Below are 18,354 nucleotides of genomic sequence, written 5' to 3' on the forward strand. Positions count from 1 at the left end.
TGGAATAATGTGAAATGAACTGACGAATCCAGTTTGTGTGCTGTGTTTCTTTCTTTCTCTCTCTCTCGTTCTTTTCTCTCTCTTTTTTTTTTTCTTTTTTTTTTATAAACGTATCCTGGCTGACGAGCGTATGCAAATGAGGCACATTAATATGCTTGCTTTGCTCCCGAGTCATTTTATATTTTTTCCCCTGATTAAAAAGGACATTTCTTATGTGACATCCCCCCTCTGCTCATATCAGCACACACATGCCAGTGTGGAGGGAATTTGAGGGTGGTGTAAAAAGTGGCAACACACACACACATACACACACACACACAAGGAGAAGACACAGCCCCTTTACACAGACAACAATCCCGACATGCGAATGTCCTCTAAAAAAACACAGACCAGGACGCTGCTGTCAAATATTTGCTCACAGAAAAACCGCTCGTCAACAACTTTCAACATCAAACAAACAACATTAATATTAAGGAAACAATATGGCGTTTATGAGAAGATCAAAGTCGCGCTTTTGTCGCTTTCTTACCGGTCGTTTTTTTTTTTTTTTTAAGGAAAGACCCCAGGGCCACTTGGCTCAGCGTGTGCAGACTCCATCACCAACAACAACAACAACGACGACGACGACAGCAGCAGCAGCAGCAGCAGCAGCAGCAGCCTCCACTCTGCATCTTCACTCTGCTACTGTATCTACACTTTGAGCCGTTATTGTAACCTCTATCACCCTATTATTTCCTGGCATGTACGACAAACGCTGCCTCATTAAAGAAAGAAGAAAAAAAAAAAAAACCTATTGGCTCCTGCGATGTCTGCGAAGCCGCAGAGACTTCCTTTAGCATTTTCACACGATACTTCACTTGTTGTCTTTATAGTTTTGTGGTTTAATATTCAGCAGAGCACCACACACACACACACACACACACACACACACACACACACACACATACACAGAGTGAAACTGATGTCACTCTGCTTCTCTTAATGCATTTTTTTTCTCCTCCTCTGCTCTTTTTTCTTCTTCTTCCAGCCTCAGCTTAATTATAAGTGGTATCTATAATACAATGGAAGTGTATTTCAGCATTTGAATGTGCTCGTCTTTATCAACAGCAGCGAAAAGAATCAGAAATGCATTTTTTTTTTTAATCCTCCCCCTCCTTTAATTGTTACCATGTAAATGAGTAAAGTATATGAAAAGGCAGCTTCAATATTAGAAATAGACACCTGATATGAATTCATATTGAAGTGACGAAGAAATGTTGGCATTTAAGACGAGATGCGTGCACGGGGATCGACAAAAAAAGCCATTAGTCGGACGTTACTTTGTTATTTCTTTTACGTATCGACACGCGAAAAGCCATCGATTCATCACAATGCAATACCTCATTAAGTCCTAATGAACAAACTCATTGCGTTGAACTGATCAATCATTATTAGCAACGTGTTGAATTCCATCATATTTGCACCAAAATCATTAATGAGACGAATGCCGCCGCCGCGGTGGTGATGTGGCACTGAGGGGACGACGGGGATGTTTGCCATATGTTGCATGTAGTGAGGCAGTGAATCACAGCACAGATTAAATTACCTTATATGGGGAAAAGTTGTTTTTTGGGGGATTATAAAGGGATTCATTTAATTCATCTTATTTAAATAAATAAATATATATATATATATATATATATATATATATACACACACAGTGACATGTTGTCCTTCATCTCTCTTAGACTCCATGTCATTATTTCCATCCTGTAATGAGGCAAAAACACTGTGAACTGTGTACACGGAGAAGAAGAGTATGTGTGTGTGGCACATCAGATCCCATCCGGACTCCGCCCCACAGTTTCCAGCCTCCTCATCTAAACTCATCAACTTAAGACAGTGCCATATTTTAGATCTTTCGGCTATGGACGTTTTTTTTTTTGCTAAAATAAAAGTTTGAAACAAACACATGGACACAGATGTTTGTGTAAATATGTAATGTGTCCCAGACTGAATCTTTAGAGAAGAGGCCTCTGGGCTGTGATTGGCTGAACACTCACACATCAGTCAGACAGTAAAGCAGCAAAAGTATCAGATGCAGATTTAGCATGACTAAAATACTGTTACAGCTACATTAGCTGACACAAAAAAGTGGACGATGAGGAAAAAATATAGTAAAACTGTAGCTCAGTGGTACGGCGAATTGTCTTTTAACATGAAGGTTGTGGGTTCAGTTCCCATTTCTGAAGTGTCCTTGTCTTAAGACAGTTTACGCCAATGTTGGTCCTGCCGCACATAGATGTGTAAAGCAGCTTTGATTGTGTTCATCAAAACGAGAAAAAGTTCGACATAAACACAGATTTACCAGCCTGTTTGAGCCACCAATCAACTCTGGTGTCCCTCAGGGTTCAGCTTTAGGACCGGTTTTGTTCTGATAAATGGAGTTTAATTTCCTCGTTATGGACAATGACACAGAGATTTGTCGGCCTGTTAGTGTCACAGATTAAATCAGATGTCCATTTATCATAGTACACATACTTCATTATTGTACTTAAGTCCAACATTTACGTATGTGTACTTTACTTTGTTAATTATATTTCTAGCAACTTGTACTTGGACTACTTTTACTAAATACCCTCTAACTCTTGTTTGTTACTCGTTACTACCAAATAATGGTCTGTATTTATATAAGAGCTTTTCTGAGCTGCTTTACTCTACAGTTTTTCACCCATTCACACACTCAAGGACATAAAGGAATTGAACCCACAACCTCCCAGTTGAAAGACAACTCACCCCACCACTGAGCCACCGTGACTCCATCCTAACTCCTCATGTTTTTAATAATTTTACTTCTAAAACTTTACATTAAAGCACATCAGAAAATGACTTTTTGATACTTAACTACAGTAAATGTCATAAACTTTAAGACTTGTACTTAAGTAATATTATAAATATAAATGACTTAAACCTTTACCAAAGGTAAAAAAGTTTCACTTTAAGTCACTTCGTACAAGATTCTTATTTTGATATTTGTTCCATTTTCTACACAAACTTGCGCACCACACTTTGAGAAGCATGGTTTCCTGCTCTGAGATTCACATACGTTGTGATGTGCAAAGAACATTGTGATTTGTCAGTGTTAGGACAGAGGGCGAGCGCGAGAGGGAGCAGTGGGGACTCTGACCCTGACCCCAGTGACAAATGAGTGAGTGAGTGAACCGGAGCCTCGGCCTCTGTGTCTTTGCGGGGGAACAATGTGTCATTGAGCTGGCGTTTAAGAGCCGCTGTCAACAGGTAGTTCAACTTTCAAGCTCGTCCCCGCCGATCAGCGCGAGCCTTTCCCTGACAGCAGCGAGAGAAGAAAAGACACCGGGGAGAGAAAGAAAAATGTTTTCAGTCTTTTTATCCATCCTGTCGGCTCTGACAGCCGCGTGGGGGGGAGAGGGGGGGGGGGGCAAGAGAGAGAGGAGCCATGGGAGGAAGATCAATGCAGGACAAGCGGATTCCCACAGTTCATTGTTCTGGGACCGGCCAAATCATCTTCCCAAGACAGGCCGGGAGCTCAAAGCTTCCCTTTATGATAACCATCCCTGGTATTATTCCCACTCTGATGATGGTGATGATGATGATGATGACCTGCAGATGTCTCTGTCCCTGAGCATGTGTGTGTGTGTGTGTGTGTGTGTGTGTGGACACCTCTCCCCTCCTGTGTGTGAGCTACAATAGTGGTCACAGCAGCAAGGACAGCAGAGAATAAAGACGAGCGACGGATTAATAGAGCCAAACATTTAGTTAAAGAAATGAAATAAATCAAAAATAATGTCCCCCCTTTGTCCTCAATGTGTGTTTTCTCCTGAACCTACAGGTGTTTAATCTGTCTAAAAACACGTTTACAGTGTTTATATGTGTTAACTGTGAAGTTGTACGTTGGTTTAAGTTTCATATTTGTTTATAACCTGTTGATTATCATTATTCTTGAAAGAAATTGGGGAAATTTAAGAAGTCACATTTAAGAAGCTGAAAAATCAGAAAACTGATATCAGAAGAGTTGAAAATTGATTCAGCAAGTGATTAATAATGGATTATTTGTCATAAAATTAGCCGTGTGGATCAGCAGGGAAAAGTAAGGTCAGAGGTCAGAGGTCAGAGGTCAGACGATGTAGTGCTGTGTTCAGTTATGAAGTCACTTTAACTTGTTCTTATGAACTTTTCATGAAAAATGTCCCATAATTCAACCATTGTTATAGATGTTCATTTTTAAAAATAAAACCTCCCTTCCGTTTTCTATTGCACCTGTGTGGTTTGGTCAGCTCTTGTATGTGTGTGTGTGTGTGTATAGAGACACACACACACACACACACACGGTTAGACTGCAGGAAATAAAGAGGCCACAGAGACAATGGCGACAGTGTATCTGTCATAGTTTACATCACTGCTCGCCCTCTGCACTGCATGTCACACACACACAAACACACAGGTTTGCTCCACTACTCTTGTCGGGACACGACAATGACATCCATTATAAAGCTGCAGTATGTAACTTTTGTTGTTGTTATTCTGAAACAGTCTAACAATATTTGTTGTTTGCTGCGTTCCTTCGTCTGAAAACAAGCAAAACTATCAGTCCTGACTCGGGGGAGCGTTTGTGTGTATACAGCAGCAGACTTTATTATGATTTTTTACTTAAATCTGTGTGTTTCTGTTTCAGGAACTTTATGTTTTCTTTTCCTCATGTTACCAGTCATTTCCTGTTTTATTTCAGTATGGACTGTGTTTTTTATCTAATTTTAAATACATGTACTTCCTGTTTTGCTTCTAAAACAATGATCCACCTCGTGTTTTCTCCTGAACCGACAAACATTTAATCAGTTGGGTCCATAAAGGGTCATAAAATGTGAATCAGTGTTTACCAAAATGTTTTGTTTTGTCCACAAACTCAAATCATTCATTTTGTTGATGACTTTCTTGTAATATAAAGGAAACAAACCAGGAAATATTCACATTTTAGGAAGTGGAATCATCAGAAATACACTCAAAATACAAAAAAATACACTTTAGCAAGTGATTAATAATGGATTAATCGTGGCCGTGCGACATGAGGTTGTCATAAATAAATAAAGATATTTGTAGATATTTAGAATGTTTAAGTCCAGCTCTGCCAGCTTTCTCTTCACAATTTAAATTCTTTTCTTTTTTTGTGCCTTTTCTTCACCTCCACCTCCACCTGAACCTTTCTTTCTTTTTTCAGTGACGTGTGAACTGAACGTCGATATCTGTCCCCGAAATAAGAGAAGATCGGAATCGGGAATACTTGCTGTTTTTCTTCCACTCACGCTGCGAAACATTCTGCTAGAGTTTTGCATAATGACTACAGTGGAGTGGGGAGGGTGTGTGTGCGTGTGTGTGCGTGCGTGTGTGTGTGTGTGTGTGTGTGTGGCAGCGGTGGAGGTGGTGGCAGAGGGAGGGGTTGTTGTGACAGGTGCTGAAATCAAACGAGGGAGGGCGACGGAGACAAAGGTTCAATTTACTAAGAGGGGACTTTAATTGTTACACAGCTAATTAAGAGAAGAAGCTTCTTTTGTGCACTCGTGACTATTTACCAAGGTGTGTGTGTGTGTGTGTGTGTGTGTGTGTGTGTGTGTGTGTGTGTGTGTGTGTGTGTGTGTGTGTGTGTGTGTGTGTGTGTGTGTGTGTGTGTGTGTGTGTGTGTGTGTGTGTGTGTGTGTGTGTGTGTGTGTGTGTGTTTAGAGAGGGGAAAAAGATGGGGTGTTACCTCAACATACAAAATATCTTTTCACAGCTTCCGTGCTGCGGGGAGTTTGGGACTTTTCCTTCGTTTCTTCCCCTGTATTTTTTTTCTTCTTCTTCTTCTTTTCTTTTCTTTTTTTCTAACTAAAACAAAAGTCTATGGCTAATTAGCGGCGCTCATTACGGAGAAGTGAGTCAGGTAATTATTTTACATCACGCTGCCGATAATTGAATGATTCTTCAATGTCTGAATGTCTGTTTGAAAGTATCTCTTCCTCTGCTGCGCTGCCTTTATTTTAACCTCTCTCTGTCTTTGTCTTTGAGGATGAACGCAGGTACTCACGGCCGCCATATGCTTAGAAATGAAAAGTGGGGGGTTTTTAAATATTGAAAAGTGCCACATGTCATCATGTGTTCAATCTCCTTCTTGTCGCTCCCACTTTTCTTTTCAGGAGTTTGACAGAGAAGTACAGTCTTGTATAAAAGTACCTAAAAAGTATCTAGAAAATGAAGTGACTTTTTTTTTTTGAATAATATTACTTTAAAGGTGCCATATTTAAGAATGTGGCCAAAAATGGTTACTACATTCAAATTCAAAATACCCGGGTCTTTTAGGTTTCGTTTTCTGACGTAACTCTACTGACTGCAATGATTGGTAGACGGCGGTAGGTGGCGCCACATGCCAAAACATGATTTCAAAACATAAACATAATTTGCAGTCTGCAAAATATTTTTTTTAATGCAAATATTTTGTCTGCACTGTTGTTGTTGGTGAGTTCAGTTTGTTATGAATATTATGCCTGAGTCTCTGTGACATATTAGGAGGATTTTATGGCCAGTTGCTTTAGATTTATTACATAATTAATTAACTAACCCTTTAATACCAAGAATATCAAAGACGTTTAGTTACGCGATGGTTTGTGATATCGGGAAAATTCCAACCGTGCCTGAAAGCTGAGAAGTCGCACGTCAAAGCCACACCATGTGGTTATTACGGTAATTTCACTCACATGCTGTTTCAGGAAGCTGGTGAATCAGCGACATATTTGTCACCAGAGAAGAGAGAGTTGGAAAAATGCCTGTTTTTTGGAACTTTGAGACAAAAACTCAAACAAATGTTATTTTAAATGTCTTAAACTGTTCAAATTTCACAACCTTTTTGTTCTTCTTCATTTTAAATTGTAAATACACTATTTCACCATGCTTGGTTGTGGGTTCAATTCTTGGCTCTGCTAGTCTTATATGTGTCTGTTGAGCAAAGACACTGAAACCATGTTGCAGCATGTAAATGGGTGAAAACGTATTATAATAATACAGACCATAATAGCAACTCTCCTTTTTCTGATTTTATTTGGTAATAACGAGTAACAAAGAGAGTTTTAGAGGAAATGTAGTGGAAGTACAGTCAGGTAACGTTGTTGCATTAGAACCCTGCAGAGAAGTACAGTCAAACTCATTATCTAACCACACTCTCTGTCTCTCTTTCATTTTTTTTCTTCTTCTTTTTAAGAAGCTCACTTCCTGTTTAAGAAAACCTCTCTAATCTCGTCAAAGCCATCAGGAAACTGAGACTCGAGTGGAAATGCTCGGCGATTCTCCGCCGCGTGCGTTACCATGTCGTGTTTACGGCGCGAGAGATCGCCGCTATTGTTCTCACACACTTTTGTGTTTTTACCGTGAGTGAAGGAAAGAAGAGAAACTCAGTGAAAGAAAATAAATCAAATATGAAGCTAATGTGGCACTTGATATGAGACAGATGAGAGTGAGAGAGCATTATCTCCTTTAAGGCCGGCGTGTATTTATTACACACTAATTGTAGCAGAGGAAGTGCTTTACAGGGGTGTGCTCTCGGGGGGGGTGAGGGGGGGGCCGCGGGGACATAAGAGAGCATGTTTATCTATCAGACTTTATCAGAACAACACAGCGGTGACTGCTCTTAAGATCAGAAGACGGGGCTCGAGGGGGGAGGAGGGTGGAGATGAAAAGGTTTACAGGACAAAATAAAGAGCGAAAGATGGATCGAGACAAGGTTGGGGGGGGAGGAAGAGAGGAGGAAGACGAGCCGTGCCAGCGAGGCGACGTTTGCCTCAGCGCCAGCAGCTCAGTGAAAGGCGGCCGTGATTAAAGCAGGAGGGAAAAGTTGGGTGAAACCTCAGAGGAGATTTTTTCTCCTTCTTCTCCTTCCTGAAGGCCTCTCTGTGAACCGGACTACAATCACACACACTCTCACACACTCACACACACAGGTTCACACAACCATTCTTCTCAGGACTCTGCATTAGTGCTTCCCTTCATGTGCACAGACGATAAACAAAACCCTTATACTTAACCTTACCTATCACTAAAATCTTAGTCCTGACCTTAGCCAGCTGCGATGATATGAGGTTCTGCGTCATTAGGACCAGGTTTTATTCTCCATGAGGACTACGAGTCCTAACAAGGTCAGTGTTTATGTTTATGTCCAAAAGAGGCAAGAAAAAGGTCACTTTCTCCTCAAAAATACTTAAAACACTCAGCCAACTGTTTGCCAGGTGACTTTTTGGGACGGTTCTTAACAAGCGTCACCTCGTAAAAAAAAATAGGTCTACAATATCTTAAGAACAACTTTAAAAGTCTTTATCTCAATGTTAGACTGAAACTGTGAAACTGAAAGTTCACTCTGCCTGCACCAAACCCCATAGAGAAAATCAGCGATTTTAACATCACAGCAGACAGAAGCTGTTAATCCACTGCTGCCTTCAACAGTAACTTGAAATGTCTTATTTTGTCAATACCTTCATTCAGATTTACCTTTGTGACACAAATTGAGCAAAAAACAGCAGCGGCGCATCAGCAGCTCCTGTGTGCTTTGATGTAAAATCACTGATTTTCTCTATGGGGTTTGGTGCAGGGAGAGTGAGCACTTTTAATAAAACTTGTAAATAACTTGTAAATAAAGCAGGTCAACACACAACAGAGAAGTCTATCTCTTTTGTACAGTAGCACCAATGTGTGTGTGTGTGTGTGTGACAGTCAGTGAAAGGTATGCTCTGGCCATGTCCCAGAATTCCTTGCGTCTGTCTGCGCCAGAGCTTCAGCACAGGGAGGAGTGAGTGTGTCCCAGCCAACATGGCATTTCCCTCATTCTTCTCTGCCCTGCGTGACCTTCATCTTCGTCACTGACTTATCTTCCACAACAAAGGTTACAGTACACACACTCATTAAAAAGATACAACACACACACACACTCTCTCTCACACACACACACACGCAATTTAGTATGTGCGTGCTCTGGTGGGCACTAAGTTCATTAAGGCAGTGGATGTTTATAATGAAAAATGACCTCTTTGTAGTTCAGTGTATGAGCGTCTCCCTCGAGACACACACACATCATCATATTCTTACTACACACACACACACACACACACACACACACACACAGTGGCCTCTGGATTATGAGGATTATGTTATGATGTAATTATAAACTATGACGTGAGTTGAATACATCAAAACCTGTAAAAGAAAAAAAAAGATGACAACATGCAGCGCACGGAGAAGACAGACGCTCTCACATTGTTTTTCGTGTTTTTTTGTTTTTTACATTACACAAGTGTTAAGGTGGCACACGGTGAGTCAGTGGCTGGCATTGGTGCCTCACGGCAAGAAGGTCAGCAGTCCAGATCCTGGTTTGACTTTGGGCCTTTTCTGTGTGGAGTTTGCATGTTTTCTCCCGTTTCTTCACACAGGACAAAAACATGCAACATGCAGGTCTCAAACCCACGGCCCGTGGACCCGATGTGGCCCCTCTATTGACTTTATATGTCTCGCCACTTAATGTCAAGTCATAAAGAGTTATTTGTCTGATTAGATTTTGCACTTTTATTTTGAAACTCTGTGAAATATTGTCACAAATGTCATTATTTTGATATCTTAATGGAGTATTGAGGCCCAGTTGCTCTTTGGTCCCAGGCTGTTCGAGTCTGTTGTCTTTGTGTGACCTGCACCTTTCACCCTATGTCAGCTGGGATTAGCTTTAACCCGCCATGTGGAGGATAAATCAGAAGACAATGAATGAGTGAATCAAGAGCTGAGCAAAGCTAAAATGTAAATCTGACAGTCAACTGTTGTCCGTGTCAAACACCCCAGAATTAACGTCAGTGTTTCTGACTAGCTCTTTTGCTACACAAAATGTCCTTGCAAAGATAGGTTTGAATCTACATATGTCCTCTACAGTCACGTACATACAAACACATTCACAGGTTGCTCGTCTTCTTAGGACACTGCATTTACTTCCATTCATTTGAACAGCCTTAACTTAACCACAGTTCAAATCTCAGCCCTAAACTGAACCGGTTCATCAGATAAATGAGGTTCTGACCAATTAGGACCAGTTTTGGTCTCCATGGGGACGACTGGTTCTGACAAGGTCAGTGTTTATGACAGAAACAAGGTCCTAAAAGACATCAAAACTACAAGAATGAACACCAGCATTCTTAGTGAGGACATGATAATATAATGCATTACTTAGCCCCTTAACTTAACCCAAGCCTAAACCCTATTTCTAAACCTAAAACCAGGTCTAAGCTGTGTCAAAAAGCCCTTTATGTTATAAGGACGGACACAATGTCCACACAATGACATGTTCATGTGTCGTCACAACCTAACACAGCCAGGTTTTGCGCATTTGGACAATTATCCCGAACCTGAACCATAACCACAATTCAAATCTTGGTCCTAAACTTAACCCAGTTCATTAGGACCAGGTTTTGGTCTCCATGAGGACTACTGGTCCTGACAAGGTCAGTGTTTATGACACACACACACACACACAGCAGCAGCATGTAGTGTATAAGTTCCAGAGGAGCCTCAGGGTGTTGGATGTGGGCAGTGGTGTTGGGAGGTGGGGGTCTGGGCTGGGTGTGGTGAGTGGTTATAATCTGCATGCCCTCTGCCATCTCCCATCAACGCAGAGCTCTCCTCTTCCTCTCCTGCCTCCCTCCCTCCCTCCCTCCCTCCCTCCCTCCCTCCACACTTCTTCTCCCATCCCTCTCCATATTTTCTCCCCCTGCATCTGATTAAGTTAACAATGTGGTGTTATTTGCATGCTGATTTCGCAGACCCCCACCCCTCTCGCTCTCCCTCTCTCTCTCTCCTCAATTCTCTGACAAACAAGAGAGGCAGGATCAGAGTAATGTGATAGCACAGCAGCCAGCCAACGCAATCTGCCTCAAAGACCAGGTGTTCGCAATCCACCTCCCTCTTAATTCCTGCCCCCATCATTTCTCTTGTTGTTTTTTTTTTTTTATTCCTGTTATTCTTCTCTTCTCCACTTCCTCTTCTTCTTCTTCTTCTTCATCTTCGTCTCCTCTCATCTATCCCTGGTGTGTTTATAAGGTTGTATTATAATCAAATCTGGAGCGAGGGAGGCCTGTCTTTTTTTATTAATTATAGGCCGCAGCTGATGTGAATGTATTCCGAAAGCATCTTCCAAATAGGTCGGCGGGTACAGTTTGCTATTCTTATCACATTTAAATGTCAACACGGTGCAAAGCCCTACAAATTAGTTCAGGCAGGCTTCAACCCCCATTTAACATTTAAAGCGCCATTCTGTAGGGCTCAAAGAGCGATTTAAATCAGTTTACACACACACACACACACACTTATATAGATACATACACACGGAGAGAGAGAGATAGCATTTCAAACTTCTCATTTCAACACACAGACATTTAACTGCCAACCTTTTGCCTGAGAGGATTCACTGCACCGGCGTGAAAGAGATGTGTGAAAGGGAAAAAAGTACCAAAAGAAGAAGAAGACGGGAGATTTAAGGCAACAGAAACAATGCATTAGCTTTTATGAATAATAAATTTCCCTGTCAATCCGCGCGGAAAAGATCCAGGTTTTTTTTTTTTCAGCATCTCTGCATACATTCATTGTCCGAATGAATAAATCAGAAGGAGAGGAGGAAAGAGAGGAGGGAGGAGGAGGAGGTGTGGAGGGGGGGGGATGGTTGTGTTCTTGAGCTCTACCCCATCACTGGTAAATAACAACAATGATTTGAAACACATCTGTTCACATGCAGTGCCAACGGAGCCCTATAGAGCCGCACGAGACAATGGACGCTGAGCGCTGTTGTTCCGACACGCTGGTGGTGGCTGGGCATACCAAACACACACGCACGCACACACGCACACACACAGATACAAACAATCATAAAGTGACCAAAAGAAAAACAGTGGACATGAGAATCCGTGACTGTATTATTAGTCCTCTCTCAGTAGGAAAACTGAGACGACGAAGAAGACAATGTGAGAATGACAAAGCCGACACGACCGCAGGAATACACAATGTGTGAAGTTGAACACAATGAATGAATGAATGAATGAATGAATGAATGAAATAGATGACATTTTTTAAAAAGTGGGTAAAAATAATCATCGTTTTTGAGTTTTGATGGCAAATGAAGGCAAAAAAACGTTCGACTTCACAACATTTAATATTATTGGATTTAGCCTTCATCACAACACTGTTGGTTAAAAAAAAAAAATCAGTTTCTGAATTAAAGTCGTAGTAAGTAATTTTTTTTCTGAGGAGTGAATGTCTCGATCTCTAATTTCAGCTCTTCTTCAACAGAACATGATGTAACATTTTGCAAATGTTCCTATTTAGAGAAAAATAGATGATAAAACCACAGCATTAAACCAAGAGCTCAAATACAACGACAAAACAGATTTTAGCCAATTACCAAAAGGCTCACCTAATGATATCTATGACTGCTAAAGTCTACTGTATCTTTATATTGTGATTTCAAAGCTTTTTTTTCATTGTTAAAAAGCCTTTTACGACGAAAAACGAAAGTTTAATTTGCTCTGTGAACTGTTCACTCTCCCACACCAAACTCCATAGAGAAAATGTACGTTTTGCATCACAGCATAAAGGAGTTGTTGATCCACTGCTGCCTCCATCACTAAGTTCAAATGTCCTATTGTGTGACTTCTGCGTTCAGATTCACCCCAGTGACACAAACTGACCACACGAGGCAGCAGTGGACCAGCAGCTTCTGTGTCGCAGTGAGCTAAAAACAGTGATTTTCTCAATGGGGTTTGGTGTGGGTGAGTGAGCGCTTTACAATCTTCAGTTTCCAGTCAGAAAAGGCTGTTTAATGACCTGCATGGAACAATTAAACCCTGCAATTGAAAAAAAAATACTGAGTCCAGTTAACACGTTTGACCCTAACTGAGTATACAGACACAAATCTAAGCCCTTAAGTCAGTGGGGGGGGGGGGGGGGGTTCTGCGGAGAGGAAGGGATGATGTTCAGCCTTGAGGAGACATTGGTCCTGTCAAGCTGTTTCAGAGCCCTGCAGCTGGATCTGTGTCCAGCTCCAGAAAACCCACAATCACAACGTTACATCAAGCCTCTCTAAAAAGTTCTAAATCATGAGCCGGAAAACACTGATACACTCCCCGACTGAGCCCAGTCCATTTTAGTTATTTATTAACTGGGCTATTGTTACACTATATATGCATTAATATATATTAGGCAGCCTAATATGAGAACAAGAGCCAGTGTAGGGGTCACAGAAAGACTTCAGTATCAGCTTACACTTGCCCTATTACATCAGCATAAGTAACTGAATCCTAAGAGATAACTAGCTTATGAGAGACCCAATCCCTCTGACTGTCTTCCCTCTACCTCTAGGCTCGGCTTTGACTCTTTCTCATCCAGCTCACAGCAGAATGTTCTATGGGTGTGCCTAATGCGGACTCACTGAAATGTCAAAGCATTATATATCCTTTTATGCACAGAGTGGCCCCTAAGGGTTTAATTGACTATGCTGTAAAGTGAGTTTGAGAACCGCGAGAGAGCGAGATGAAGATGAATATGTTTCATTAGAGGGCAAACAGAGCCTGATGGCTGGAACTGGCACTGAGAGATGGGGAAGAGTCTAATATGGATGAAAAAGTACACTCATCCATTCACAGTTTGGCGTGAAATGTGCAAGCCGCGATGTACAACTCCTTGGAAACGATCACCTTTCCGTGGATTTGCCCCGGTAGCCGTTAAAAGGCTGGGAAGAAAACTTTGTATTTTTAATGGTACAACCAAGTGCCGATTCATGTCAAATAAATCAGCGGCATATTTCTGTTCCTTGACGGAGCAGGTGCAGATAATCATGAACTGCTCTGCCTTTATACAGCATATCCCAAGTCCGAAAGAAAGAAAGCACAATGAGAAACAGTCAGGTTGACACTTTTTCCCTGATAACTGACAACTTTCTAGACGGGGACCAAACTTTTAAAGATGGCATACTATCCTGACATAACCTGGCTAACACCAGATGTCTTTATCTCGTGACTGTCCTCCAACAAAACATATAGGTCGTTTTCAAAAACCAGCGTGGTAACCCTCGCGGTAGCATAAATTACAGTAATCTGGTCCTCATTGGGTGTGTCATCATCCAGTAGCTTCGCTGAGGTCGTATTTAGGGATTGGCCAAAACGACCCACAGTTACGTTTCAGACAGGCACCACTTTCAAGATGCCCGAACCAACAGAAGTAGATTAAAAAAAGGCCTCTGTACGTAGCTGGATAGACCTACAACCAATCAGAAAAATGATCCAGACGATGTACACCTAGTGCAGGTAAAATGTCTCAACAAACATTGGCCAAACATGAAATACATACCCTGGAATATACATATAACCATATGAGCCAGGCTAATCGTGACACAAATCATGATATAAATCATGACAAAATAATTTTATGTTATTTTAATCATATACCAACTGAAAGATTCTGAAAATTGTGCAAATTTCTTGGGGGGGGGGGGCAATAAAATAGCCTATGACTAATCTGTGGGTTCCGACCCAGTCTTTGAGAATCACTGGTGTCACAAGCCCAGTTAATGTTACAGAACCAGACATAAAACTGATTATTTATCGGCAAAGCGAAGGAAAACGTCTGAAAACATTGTGTTCCTTCCGACTCATAAAGTTAAAGTTAAAGCAGAAAAACACGAGACATTGGACTCATTTTCATCTCTTACAGCAGTTTTTGAGAAACGAAGGTGCAGGTGTTGTCATCGATTTGTATGAATGATACCCAACACTGGAAGTTCTTGTTCTTTCCTTCTTTTACAGTTCTCCCTCCCTCCCTCCCTCCCTTCCTCCTTCAGCCTCTGTCGTTCTCTGAACCAAACAAGGAGGGAACGAGGCTTCCGACGACTGTCTGGCAACTTCAAATACCGATCAAACAAACAACAGAGCAGGAGACAGAAGAGAAGAGAAGAGAAGGGGGCCCCCGCTACCATCCCGCGGCCTTCGTTTACCAATTACGCTGAGAACCTGCTGACAGGTGGGTTGTCACAGTGTCTGCTTAGCCACCCAACTCCCCTCGTCTTCCTCCTCCTCCTTGCCTTCGACATCCCATCACGTCCCGTCGTACAGTCTTTTTACCTCGTGCTGTGAAGAGGAAGCTCCGTTCGCTCCTCCAGGCAAACGAGGGAGACGAGAGCAGAGGAGGAGGATGAAGAGGACGAGGAGGAAGACGCCGGAGAGTTTGGCTCCAAGAGAACGAAAGAGAAACAGAGAGAGAGAAAGAGAGGCTTTGATTTTTGGAAAACGTGACAAGACAAGATGTTGGAGAGGTTAGCGTCGTCTTACTGTGATCTCGCACGATGGTAGTTCAACAGGTTTTTGAGGAGCCTGTGGTGACAACGACTGAGAAAAGTATGAATTCTTACAGAAAATCTACCTCACGGGCCTCAAACTAAGATGAACTGGGGGCCAATGAGGCTCTCGACATGGTCACGAGGTGAAAAAACATCTGTATACTATGGTTTGGGTCGACATGAGCATCACATCATATTAATATATTCCATAACTTTAACAATATTCATGATATTTCACAGAATTTCAATGTAAAAGTGTATGTTAGGACTTTACCGTCTCCCTTAAAACTAGGTAAAACTACTTAACAAAAGTTAAATATCATCTTAAACATGAGTTATAAATATGTGACTCAAGATTTTTTTTTTATAATAGAAAAAATAAAGAAAACCTTCAAAACTTCATAAAATGAAAAGAAGTCAACATTAATCAGTTAAGTTTTTCGTATCCAATAAAATAATGTGTCCATTATTTGCAGCTTTTTTGCGTCCAAAAATTACCCCCATTTTTCCTTTCACCACAACCTGTCTTGGCAGATGGCTACACATTTTTGTGAGATTTCGTCCTGTTTTTATTCTCAAAATACCTTCAAAACTTCATAAAATGAAAAAAACTCAACATTAATAAATGTTGTTGAGTTTTTTTGTATCCAATACAATCACGTGTAAATTATTTGGTTGATTTATCGATTGTTTGTCCATAAAAATGTCAGAAAATGCAGAAAAAGCAGATTTTTACGGTAACATATCAATAACAAAGTTCTCCAATGTCCACAAACCAAAAATCATCCAGTTTTAATGATTTCTTGTTGCGCGACTGTCTTTCTGTCTTCGCTTCCATGTGATGGAAAACTTCCAGGAGGTTTGAAGACGGCGCGAGGGGGGGGAGGGTAGGCTTCACCAGCATCCCATCCTTTCCCTCCTCTGTCGCACCGTTTCAGAAACTCAACCACCCGACGAACACGACGGAGACAAAATATTATCATAATGGCTCATTAAAGGGAACGGAGACGACTTAGGCAAACAAAGCAGCCTTCACCGCGCTGTCACCGAAAACTCCTGCGACGTCGCTGCGTCCAAACTCACGCTGGCTGGTGACAGGGAGGCGAAAGTGTCTCCCTCCCGACGGCGGCGGCGGTGGTTTGTGAGTGTTTTGACTGCAGTCTCTATTTGTTCTGTGACAAATCTAAAGTGTGTGAAAGACCGTGGCAGAGCGGAGCAGAGGACAGCATCAGCCTCTGTTCTTCTTCTTCTTCTTCTTCTTCTTAGAGAGGAGGTGAAACTCAAGCGCTGTGACTCAAGCATATGATTCACATTTCACACTTTTTGGTACTTGTCAAAAAACGTTTTATCGCCCGGACCCTCGCGGTCACATGTGAAGCATCTGCAGTTATGTTTCCACAAGCTTTGATATGCTGATATTTTAGTGTAGTTTCTTCACTGCAGCCAGTAAAAGAGATTAGAAAGAGCCAAATGAGAGTTTTAACTCCGTGGTTCTCAAGCCGTGGCACCGCGCGTACGTAGAGCTCTTAAATGTAACTCGCTGTACGTGTTTGTGTGTGGAATTACAGCCTTTTTTACACCTGTGATTCTCAAAGACTGGGTCGGGACCCAGAGATGGGTCGTAGGAGAATTTTTTTTGGGTCCCCCCACAAACAAATTTTCGGAATCTTTTTTTGTAAACTTTCTCAAACTGTGGTATGTGTTAACTGTAAAAATGAATCATATCTCTGTCAAAAGACAAAAACATCGTCTTGGGACAAATTTTGGTAGATCATATGCTATCTATTATCAGAATAATTTTCATCTGCATCTAATCTGGATTATGGATTAGGCAGGCAAATTTATTGTAAACAGCTCAGGATGAATTGTGTTCATGTTTATGCAAGAGGTAAAAGCAGGTAAACTTCTGTGAACCCCTCCATCTCTCTCTGTCCCCCATTGTTCCTTTCACCACAACCTGTCTTGGCACATGGCTGCACTGATGCCTAGTGCTTGTGTGAAATGTTGTTGTTTCTGTGCTCTCTATAATATTGTGAAGGTTTCCTAATGTAATGTAACTGAATATACACATCAAGAAAGTTCTTCTGGATCCAGTGGATTTAAAATGCTCTCTCTCTGTGACCTTGTTCCTTCTTGAAAATACTTCGTTTTAATTATAAAAGTGAGTTTCTCAAACCACACGAAAGTCACAGTGAAGTGAGTTGTATGTTCCACTCTGTAAACTCTCTCTCTGTGTGTGTGTGTCTCTCTCTCCTGTTGCTGAATTCTCCATCATTTTACCTTTTTGGTGATTTGAAGCTATAGTCTGTGCAGTTTAATCCCATAGGCTGCCACTGACCCGGTGAAAGCACGGCCACACCTACTTAACAATCCCCCAGTAATTAAAGAAGGCCCGCACCATGTCTAAACCTCTCTCTCTCTCTCTCTCTCTCCCTCGCTGTTGTGTCTGCGCAGCAACGAGTCCTTAAGAAGCTTAAGGCTCATGTACCTGTCGCTCTGTACGTATGTGTGTGTCCATGTGTGTCCATGTGTGTGTGTGTGTGCAGTTCAGGAGCAGACAGATTAAAAGAAGTGATTGGAAAAGTGGAATTAGCAGGACAAAAAAAACCTTTTTGCTGCTTTTGTAATTACTGAAGTTTACCTCTGTGTGAGCGCTGATATTAAAACACTCCACAGAAATGAACACACACTCTCTCACACACACACACAACTACCCCTTTAAGGACTGACATTGACCTCCAATCTGACCAAAGCCATATCCTTAATCTTAACCATGACCAGATTTGACCTGCACCTAACAATTATAATCTCTGATGACGTTTCATGACGATACGATGCAGTTTTTTTTAACGTATTGCTCCTTTAAAATCTGTATTGTATTATTTTACACCTCTCAACCTTGAATATGTTATTACCACTATTATTATTGTACTTTTTTATTCCTCGTCTGTGAAAGCACTGAAAACTCT

Source organism: Microchirus variegatus (genome assembly GCF_963457635.1).
Source record: "Microchirus variegatus genome assembly, chromosome: 14".
Classification (NCBI taxonomy): Eukaryota; Metazoa; Chordata; class Actinopteri; order Pleuronectiformes; family Soleidae; genus Microchirus; species Microchirus variegatus.